Here is a 10,328-nt window from a genome sequence, read left to right on the forward strand (position 1 = left end):
GTGAAAAGCTTCCACTTCAAGGCATACAGTTTCCTCATTGAGGGAGCTCTGGATTAGTGAATGGTCTCAACAACCTCGGTTGAGAGACCGGAAGCTAAGAGTTGTGCCTCCTCAGAGACCACACCTACAGCCTCTAAGTTCCATGCGGGGGTGCACCCTCCGCCTGCGAGGAGAGATCGCTCCTGACGGGAACCTCCCATGTAGTGCCGTCAAAAAGAGAAATCAGAATGAGGCCAGAACGAGGCTAATAACAGCAGCCGGACCCTTTCCCAGCGCACTCTCTCCAGAACTCACGGGAGCAGAGCAATCAGGGGAAAAAATTACAGATGAAGCCTCAGCCACGTCTGCACCATGGTGTCCAGCCCCAGTGGAGCTGGATGAGTCAGAGGAAGCCAGAGGGGACAGTCCGATGTCTCTCGAATCCACCCGAGTCTGGCCAACCTCTCCAACTCTGCTTCATCACCTCGGTGTGAAGCCGCCATTCCCCGGGCCTCAGATTCTGCCTCAACAGGATGTCTGCTCCCATATTGAGGAGCTCCCAGCACCGGGCCCTGAGACAAGAACCAATGTTTTCTCCACATGTCTAAGGCATGTAGGCACCGCCGCGTGACCATTAGCATTCGAAGGTGGTTTCCCCTTGGGGAGAACCCCATGGTTTTGAGCCACCACTGTAGGGGTCTCGTGTACAGCAGGCCAATAGTATTCACATTGGATGCAGCTGTCATCAGACCCAGCAATCGCCGAGACTGCTTGACAGTGAGTGACCGGCCTTCTCTCACTCTCGTCACTGCAGTGAGGATCGACTTGATCCGAGCAGGTGAAATACGTGCCTGCATTGTGGTCGAATCCCACACCATGCCCAGATAAGTGATTCTCTGTACCGGAGAAAGCACACTTTTCTTGGCATTAAGTCTTAACCCCAGCTCTTTCATCTCTAGTCATCTGCTCTGATTGAGCTAATATCAACCAATCACCAATGTGATTGAGTCGTGAAAGTGTGGTTCAAAAGCCCATATCTAAAAAAGGACACAACACCTCATCCTTCCTCGGAACAGTGAAGTACCGGCTGTAGGACCCGGACTCTGCAACCCAAGGAGGGACCACCTTGATGGCCTTCGTCCTCAGAGAGAGTCTACTTCTGTTCCATTACCAGAGCCTGCTTGGGGCCCACCAGAACTGGATTCTTTGGCCTCTCACTACAGTGTGCAGGACCCACTGAGACACATTTGGTGTTTTCACGATGCCAAATAGTCTACTAAAGGAATCAGCCTCTGAAGACTGATCTCTGGTGTCATCAGAGCGATTAGCCCGGTGCCCTGAAGCAGCGCACTGGCAGGAGATGGAGAAGGAGAAACGCCAGTGAAGGCTCCCTCCTCAAAGAGAGCCTTCTGAGACTGAAGCAAAATGCGCGCATCGCAGCTGTCAACTCCCTCGAGAGCTAATACCACGCACTTCACTCTCAAGCAGACAACACACAAACTGCGTGTGTCCCTACCCTACCCTGCTTGAGTCCCTACCCTTTTTTTTTTTGCTGGCAGGGAAAACACACAGTCTGAACATTGCCTGCTCTCGCCCAAAACTTCTCTTGATTGAAGCTTTGACAAATGGAGTTTATCAGTGGACAAACAACAGTAAATAAGACTCACAAACAGATAGCGACTGACACACACACAGAGTTGTCGGCTTCACCACTCATGCTTTTATGCATCCTGGTCTCTGACGTCACTCGCCTAGGACGTCTTGCCCATCCATTGGAATGATTACACACGTTATTCAGAGACGTCATGCTAGAGGCGTTCCCCAAAGCGTTCTCGACGCAGCTCGAGTTCCTGAAGAGGAACTGGACTTTTTAAGAACATTAAAAATAAATGTTCAAATAACATTAATATGTTGGGTAAAAATTTAATTAGTAGAATGTTTAAGAAATGTTTTAGTCAGCTTTAAATACATTTCTAATCACAACAAGAAAACTTGACATTTTAACATTTTAGAAACATTTAAAAACGGTCTGCCCTTAATGTTTTCTATGACCTAAATTTAATAACTATAATGAAAACAAAGAGATTTTTCTAATTTTATGAGAATAGAACTTTTAACACCACAACACTACATTATTACTGCTGAAAATTGACAACAAATCAGAACTGACTCTAAATCGACATTAAAAAGTTCAAGCTTTTAAAGCAGCAAATGAAAAACTATGCACACTTATAATAAACAAAACTTTATCATCCATTGGTCCACTGATGCTAAATATACTTATTTTTATCCTTATAGTTATCATTCTTGTTGTGAACTGGGCCTTGAGGGAACAGAATGGACAGACCTTGTGATTTTTATTTTTTTTATTCCTCTTCCATACACCCAGAAATGTTTACACTCAAAACATGTGCTATGTGCTTACATGTATCACATTTATCAGAAAAAAACTATTTACAATTTTTAAATCTGCCACAGAACATGATCACTGTTTTCTGATTTTATGATGAAAATAAACATACTAGTTTTAACCTTCATGACAGCTATGACATGTTACTCTGAAGTACTTGATTCTGATTGATCAGTCATGGCTTTCTGTTCTCAAATATCTTTATTATGACAGTGAAACCTTTTAGTTTGATTGCTGTCCAAAATTTCTTACGTAGCACTCAATGTTTTTTTTTTTCATTTAAATCAAATCAATATTTCATTGAATATTGCCACTGCATGTCCCAGAAGGGAAAGATAGAGCAGTGCGGTACCAAAATACCTCTGACAATCCTACCATAAACACAACTATTGCATCCTATAACCCATGTAGTGTCATTACATCCACATGCTGCTTCATTAAAGACGGCTAAATTTAATCTGATACTCAGAAACGTCACTAAGACACATGTCAAGTGTTTAATGCATTCCTCACTTGGATTATTCTTCAAAGAGTAAAACCACTGAACTGCTCAAATTAGAAAAGCCTTTTTCTTTACCTCTCAAGAGAAACAATTTATTATACATCATCACAAATACTTATAGTTTTCAAATGCTACACCTGCTTGAACGTTCCTCCAATGAATGCCATAAAGACACACTTGAATAAATGTGTTTCTCATGTCTTTAAAACCCTGTTCATTTGTAAGGCTGAAATGACATGAAATGAGATCGTCTCGGTTATGTATGTAACCCTCGTTCCCATGAAGGAGGGAATGGAGACGTTACGTCAGTGACTGACGAAATTGGGGATCTCGCTAGAGAGACAAATTGTCTTTGAGTGTTAACAAAGCAAGCCTATGAATATTGGCGTGCGAGATTTGCTTCGCGCACCCCACCCCGCAGCGCGGGTATAAAAGGACATCGCGTGCAGTCACAAATTTAGGTTTTCACTGAGGAGCCAAGACGTTGTGCCTCGGCCATACATCGATGGTACAGCAAATTTGGCGACGTAACGTAACGTCTCCGTTCCCTCCTGTAACTGATACGTTCCCTTTCAGTCAGTCACATTCAACGTTACGTCAGTGACTGAAGAAATTGGGATCTGTATGGAAAACGGCACTATTGCTGACCTCCTTCAGTGCCCTGCAAAAGCCAGCAAGTCCCCCCACACCAGTTGGGGTGTAAGATAGGACAGGGCTTAGGCAGAGGAACCCGCACTGCTGTTCCATACAGTGAGAATTGGATAACACTGTGAAAGCGTACCCAAGTAGGGGAACGCTATGGAACCACATCCAGCGCATAGTAGGTAATGTGGAAATTATACATATGGACTGGCCATAGGGCAGTGCTACATATGAAAGTCCCTGCAGTAGACTCAGCCCACCTGGGTAGATCACTACAGAGCAGAGAAGGCAGAGAGATCTCTGCCAAGGAAAGACACGGGCTGACCGTGAAGGAAGCTGTTCCGTGGAAGAATATACATGTGGGATCACCCGAAGGATGAATCACTACCCATGGGCACCTAGCCCAGCACAAGGGCTGACCTTGGGCATACACACGAGTGCTGGACCTGGCGCCTGGCGCTCCACCACGCCTTACTGCTGAGGCTGCGGGAGGAACTTAAACAGCGTTCACCAAGAGGGAAAATTAACTGAGAAGCACTTAAGCGCGAGTATCCGGTCTGTAGAGGGGAATGGCGCAACCAGCGTGATTGACACCGAGCCAGTCCAGCATTACAGGCCTAGTACACGAGAGGACACAAGCTCTACACGGAGATTATAGAATCTCGCAAACGTGTTAGGTGTTGCCCAGCCGGCAGCTCTACAGATGTCTGATATTGAGGCATCCCGTGCCAAAGCCAAGTAGGAAGGGGGCAAGGTAAGCTATGGGCCTGATATGCTAAGACTATAGCCTCCACTATCCAGTGGGCAAGTCTTTGTTTGGAGACAGCCTTTCCCTTCTGCTGACCTCCGAATCAGACAAAGAGCTGGTCTGAGGTCCTGAAGCTCTGTGTGCGGTCCGCGTAAATGTGCAAGGCACGAATGGGACAGAGCAAAGCGATTGCTGGTTCTGCCTCCTCCCGGGGCAGCGCTTGCAAGTTCACCACCTGATCCCTGAAAGGCATGGTGGGAACTTTGGGCACAGTTCCAGGCTGGGGTCTCGGGACAACATGAGAGTCGGCCGGCCCGAATTCAAGGCACGTATCATTGACCGAAAATGCCTGCAGGTCCCCAACCCTCTTGACCGAAGCCAATGCAGTGAGGAGCGCTGTCTTTAGCGACAGAAACTTAAGCTCTACTGACTACAGAGGCTCGAAGGGCTCCTGCTTCAAGGCCATCTGGACCAAGGGGAAATCCCAAGAGGGTACCAGGTGAGGGCGCGGAGGGTTCAGCCTCCTAACCCCCTAAGGAACCTGATGACCAGGTCGTGCTTCCCAATGGACTTGCCATTGCCTTGCAGCAATAGCGGCAACATACACTTTAAGAGAGGAGGGGGACAGCCTTCGCTCCAGCCCATCTTGCAGAAAGGAGAACACAACTGCAATCGGGCATCTACAGGGGTCTTCCCGGGGGGAAGAACACCAATCGACGAACAGGTTCTACTTCAGCGCGTAGGCGTGCCTCATAGAGGGTGCTCTAGCTGAAGTGATGGTGTTTACTACTGCTTGAGGTAAACCATCTAGAACCTCCATGTCCTGTCCAGAGACCACACGTGGAGATTCCACAGGTCTGGGTAAGGGTGCCAGAGGGTGCCCCTTCTCTGAGAAAGGAGATCCTTCCTCAGAGGAATACGCAAAGGAGGGGCTGTCACGAGGAGCATCAGTTCTGGGAACCAAGTCTGACTGGGCCAGTATGGCGCTACTAAGAGGACCTGCTCCTCGTCCTTCCTGTCCTTGCACAGAGTCTGTGCGAGAAGGCTCACTGGGGGAAACACATACTTGCGAAGACCCCGAGGCCAGCTGTGTGCTAGTGCATCCATGCCGAGGGTCCCCAGGTGGCATTGGGACGTGTCCGGGGAGGCAGGTCTACCTGAGCATCCCCAAAGTGTCTCCAGATCAGCTGGAGGGTCTCAGGGTGGCGACGCCATTCTCCCGGAAGGGCGGTCTGTCATGAGACCTCGTCGGCTGCACGATTGAGCTCACCTGAGAAGTGAATGGTACGAAAAGTGACCTCAGATGCTTCTGACCCCAAAGGAAGAGATGGCAGGCGAGTTGCGACATGCGATGGGAGCGTAGACCACCCTGGTGGTTAATGTATGCAATGGTCACAGTGTTGTCCATACGGACCAGTACATGCTTGTTGCGTAGCCTCGATCTGAAGCGGCATAAAGCAAGCCATACTGCCAGCAACTCGATGCAATTGATATGCCACTGCAGGTGAGGCCCTGTCCATGTGCCTAATGCTGCATGCCCATTGCACATGGCACCCCAGCTGATGGCAGATGCATCTATTGAAACAACTGACTCCAGGCAGTTCAGCATTGACTGAGCGTGCTCTGTCGTGAGACGCACTGTCAGGTCGACTGAGTCCAACTCGACACCCTGAAAAAAGAGATCCTCTGCACAGGGGAGAGTTTGCTCTTTTCCTACTTCACCTGATGCCCCAACCGGCTGAGGTGGTTGAGTACCACATCCCTGTGTTCGCACAACTGAGCTCTGGGACAATATGAGCCAGTCGTTGAGGTAGTTGAGAATGCGAATGCCTGCTACCCCCCAAGGGACACGAGGCAACAGGGACAGCCCGAATGGAAGGACCTTGTACTGATATGCCCGCCTCTCGAACGTGAAGCAAGAAACGGCCTGTGTTGGGGGAGAATCGAGACATGAAAGTACGCGTCCTTCAGGTCTATCGCTGCGAACCAATCTTGTGGACGAACGCATTGAAGGATACATTACTGCGTTAACATCCTGAATGGGAGCTTGTGAAGGGCCCGGTTCAGAACGCGCAGGTCCAGGATTGGCCATAACCCACCGCCTTTCTTTGGTACAATGAAGTACGGGCTGTAAAACCCTGACTTCATATTGGCTAGAGGGACCGGCTCTATCACATCCTTCACCAGCAGGACCGCGATTTCCGCTCGCAAGATGGTCCAGCACAGAGGTGAACCGTATGCCCCTGAACTTGGGAGAATGCCGGGCAAACTGAATCGCATAGCCAAGTCTGATGGTTCTTGTGAGTCAGCGAGACGGTCTGGGGAGCACTAGCCAGGCCCTCAGAAACTGAACAAGCGGAACTAGGGGAACCTCAAATTGAGCCCTGCTGCCCGCTGGCGAAAGGGAGGTGGCATGGGAGTAGAGGCTGCACCTCGTGCACCTTCATCCTGGCCCTCTTGAGACCCAGAGAAACAAGAAACTGTCTTGTGCAGCTGCTTTAACGCCTTGGCCTGGTAGACCTGCAGGAGGGCCATGGTGTGCAGGGCAGAGGTGGCCTGTCCATCAGCTCCGTAAGCCTTGGCTGTCAGTCTGGACGAGAACTTACAGGCCCCGCACGGGAGGCGTGGATTACCCTGCCAGGCGACAGCACTTTGCAGGCAAAGCTGCATCCCAATAGCGCTCTCAACTGGGGGGATCTCCACATACCCCTTAGCCACCCCACCGTCGAGGGTAGTGAGGACAGAGAAGGCACTAGATCTGTTTCGGGCAGAAAAAGATGCCCTCCAGGACCTATTCCCCTCCTCATGCACTTCCGGGAAGAATGGAACCGGGGGTGGCTGCCGACGATCGGCGTGCGGCACCCCCAAGTACCAATCATCCAGCCTTGCATGTTCGGGAGATGGAGGCACCTTCCATGGCAACCTTATGCTCTCGGCGGCCTGGGCAAGCATAGCAGTCAGGTCTGGATCTGACTCGGGCAAAGTTACTCTCGCAGAAGGAGGAAAAACAGTTGAATCCTCATCTCCAGAGCCTAGCGAATCCCCCGATGCAGTGATCGACATCAGGTCATCTGCAGGTGGTCCGATGAAGTGCTGGATCCTGTCTGAGGCACCAGCATCCACATCGCAGTACACCAGGGGGCACGATGTGCTGGAGGAGTGAGGGGCCCGTGGAGACTCGCTCGGCGGGAAAGACCTGTAATCCTCAAATCACCCTGGCCATGAGCCGAAGTAGCCCTCCTCTTAAAGGAGGAACTAGAACGGGGCATGGGGAGGGGGACTCCTCCTCATTTGATATAGAGGAGCCTTGAACGCAACATCGCAATGGTCATGGTCCCACAAGGAGAACATGACTCATCCACGAACGCTGCCTCAGCGTACCCGAGGCCCAGGCACGAGATGCAGCGATCGTGACCATCAGATGGAGCCAGGAAGCGACCACATCCAGAAATGCACGAGTGGAAAGACATCTTTAAAAAGATGCCCCGTCACTCGTGGAGCTTTTTTAGAATTTGCTCTTTTAGTTTGAAAGAACAACGAAGTGTTGAAGCTCCCAGGAGGAGTTGCAGCGTGACTGCAGAATGGGAAGCTGCAGCATGCTGAGAAAAAGCAGCAGCACTGGCAACCCCCGCTGACGTGCCATAATGCCAACACTCGTCAAAAGGCTGCCTTGACGACTCTGATCAGGAAGCTGAAGGCTCGGCTCCGAGGCGAAAAGCTGAATGTGCAACTGCACACAATCTCCTTTTATACCTGTGCTTCGGGGTGGGATGCACGATGCAAATCTCGCACGCCAATAGTCATTGGCTTGTTTTGTTAACACTCAAAGGCGATTCTTCTCTCTAGTGAGATCCCCAATTTCTAACCCTAACCCTAACGTTGAATGTGACTGACTGAAAGGGAACAGTTTAATTTGTTTAACATTATTTGGTCACAAATTAAATACCGTTCTTCCATTTGTGTTATTTCATAGATGACGTTACTATTATTTTAAAATGTGGAAAAATATAAATAATAATAAATTAAGTTAACACTATTAAAGTTGCTTATTAGTGTGCCTATTATTACCATACTTGCTGTTTATTAGTACTTATAAAGCACATATTCTTTATGACAATGTTCTATATCTCTATTAAATTTAACAACTACCTTACTAACTATTAATAAGCAGCAAATTTGGAGTTTACTGAGGCAAAAGTCATAGTTAATGATTTGTTAATAGTGAGAATTGGAATTTAAAATAAAGTATTACCAAAATTAATATTGACTTTTGACAGGCAGCATCATACACACACAAAAAAACAACAACAACAACAACAAAATTTTTAGTCTACATATTGTTTAAACTAATTGTGTGTCTCAAAATAAGACATAAATGAAACAAAAAGAAATAAAATAAGAATAGAGGATATCGTATCATTTATACAATAAATTATATTACATATATACATTTTAGAATGATAAAATATCCTATATTCCAATATATATATATATATATATATATACATATATATATATATATATATATATATATATATATATATATATATATATATATATATATATATATACATATATATATATATATATATATCTATACATATATATATATATATATATATATATATATATATATATATATATATATATATATATAGTACATTTACTTGTTTAGATAATCCTGATAATCTAACATATGAACATTGAAGAGAATTGTGTTTTGGAGGAAACATGCTAATATTTACATTTTATTCAGTGCAGGTGTACATTTTAATGTTCATAGCATTTCAAGATAATATTATGACATTTTATATTTACCTTTGACATTTCTGAAATGATGAAGCATTAAAAGTAGTAAACGAATGCCTGTTCCTGGTAACTGATGTTTTTCTGCAGGCCCTCATTATGAGATCAGCAGTATAGCTATGATTTCAGAGAGATCTGGATATACACACAAAGATATTTAAGGGAGCTTCATCAATCAGCGTCTGTGTGACAGAGGTTTTGACACGCTGTGAGCAGGCGTTTGAGCTGAAGAGATGGTGCAGGGCATCCAGTCAGAATGATTGGCATGGACCGCTGGCTTTGGAGCTGCATGTATGAGCATGGTATTCCCAGCACAGATCAATGCGAGCTCTCTGGTCACAGAGCCACCCGCTAGCTTACAGCTGGAGCGATGAGTGCACACATGCTGGAATGTGTTTACATGCACTCTGTCCTCCACCGTGCCTGTGATCCTCTCCGCAGAAACTTTCACATTAGATTATATATTACAGACAGATGTGTTTCACGATAATTGTTATGTTTCTACTGGTTGCTCGGGTTTCTGAGTTGTTTACGGTCTGGAAATAAATGTGAAAGAAAAAAACTTTCTCAAAGCAGTATTTTGTTGTTTGCATTAAAATAACATAAATACTTAAGAATCACTTGAGTAGCAAAACTAAATGAATGAGTTTTCAGAGAATACATCTTGAATTAATTATTATATATTTCTTATGCCAGAAGTTTTACAGTTTCCTGTAACTTTTTAAAATAAATGTGTTGCTGTTGCAGAAAAATGCTAATAATAATAATTCCATTAAAACCGAATAAATACTCAGAGAAGGCCGATATTGAATGAAGTACTGATTATTCTTACACCACAAGAAAATAGTTAATTTCATTGATTTTTGCTTAAAAAATAATAATTATTATTAATAAAAAAACATTTAAAGATTATTATTATTACTATTATTGTTATATTAGATATTTGACTCTAAATAAAAAAAAAATAAAAAAAGATTAAGGTATATGTATATAGCATTTTGTACATGTTACTTTGTAGTTAAATAATCATGTTTAGATAATCCTGGTAATCTTTTAATATGATAAATGTCTTCAAAGGAAAAATCTGCATTTTGTTTTGAGGAAACATGCTTAGTATCAGTTAATCAATAACATTGTTTCATACTTTTAAGTAACTATATGATGTTTTAAATGTATACCTTTAATAGTAAAGTGAAATTCCATTAAAACAATTGGAACACCCCCACCCCCCGAAATGTGAG

Source organism: Carassius carassius, chromosome 19, assembly GCF_963082965.1.
Source record: "Carassius carassius chromosome 19, fCarCar2.1, whole genome shotgun sequence".
Taxonomy (NCBI): Eukaryota; Metazoa; Chordata; class Actinopteri; order Cypriniformes; family Cyprinidae; genus Carassius; species Carassius carassius.